Source organism: Meleagris gallopavo, chromosome 1, assembly GCF_000146605.3.
Source record: "Meleagris gallopavo isolate NT-WF06-2002-E0010 breed Aviagen turkey brand Nicholas breeding stock chromosome 1, Turkey_5.1, whole genome shotgun sequence".
In the NCBI taxonomy this organism is placed as follows: domain Eukaryota; kingdom Metazoa; phylum Chordata; class Aves; order Galliformes; family Phasianidae; genus Meleagris; species Meleagris gallopavo.
Genome location: NC_015011.2, coordinates 86,295,842 through 86,296,882, shown reverse-complemented (window position 1 = coordinate 86,296,882; position 1,041 = coordinate 86,295,842).

Genomic DNA, 1,041 nt, shown 5'->3' with positions numbered 1-1,041 from the left:
TTAAGTTGTATTTGTCTGTGTTTTTTCATTTTCACTACGCAAGACTGGTTCTAGTGGTCGAATGGTTGACTTTAGAGATTGTGATAATCTTCAACATCAAAGACAAGAGCTAGCTTAAATTAATAGGCTGTCCAAGTAGGATTCAGTTGTGGCTGTCAGGTGAGGTCCTGGACAACTGGAGGAAGGGTCACATCACTCCCATTTATAAGAAATGGAGCAGGGAGGACCTGGGGGAACTACAAGCCGATGAGTCTCACCTCTGTACCTGGGAAGATCACAGAACAAATCCTCTTGGACGAGGATCACATGAGGAATGAGAGTGTGACCCGAGACAGCCAGCATGGCTTTACCAGTGGAAGGTCACGCTTAAACAATCTGGTGACTTTCTATGACAGAGTGACGGCATTGGTGGACAAAGTGAAGACGACCAATGTCATTTACTGGGGGTCTTGATGGATGAAAAACTTAACACGAGCCGGCAGTGCGCTCTTGCACCTTGGAAAGCAAATGGTATCCTGGGGTCCATCTGAAGAGGTGTGGCCAGCAGGGACAGGGAGGTGATTGTCCCCCTCTACAATGCCCTTGTGAGGCCCCACCTGGAGTACTGTGTCCAGGTCTGGAGCCCCCAGTACAAGAAAGACGGGGAGCTGTTGGAGAGAGTCCAGAGGAAAGCCACAAAGATGATCAAGGGACTGGAGCACCTCCTCTACAAAGACAGGCTGAGGGAGCTGGGCTTGTTCAGCCTGGAGAAAAGAAGGATGCAGGGGTGACCTCATTGCAGCCTTTCAGTACCTAAAGGGAGCCTACAAAGAGGAAGGGAATCAACTATTTGAAAGGGTAGGTAACAGCAGGACAAGGGGAACTGGTTTTAAGTTCAGGGAGGGAAGATTTAGGTTGAATATCAAAGGGAAGTTCTTTACTATGAGAGTGGTGAGGCGCTGAAACAGGCTGCCCAGATATCAGATGCCCCATCCCTGGAGGTATTCAAGACCAGGCCCTGGGCAGCCTGGTGTAGCATTAAATGTGGAGGGTGGTGGCCCT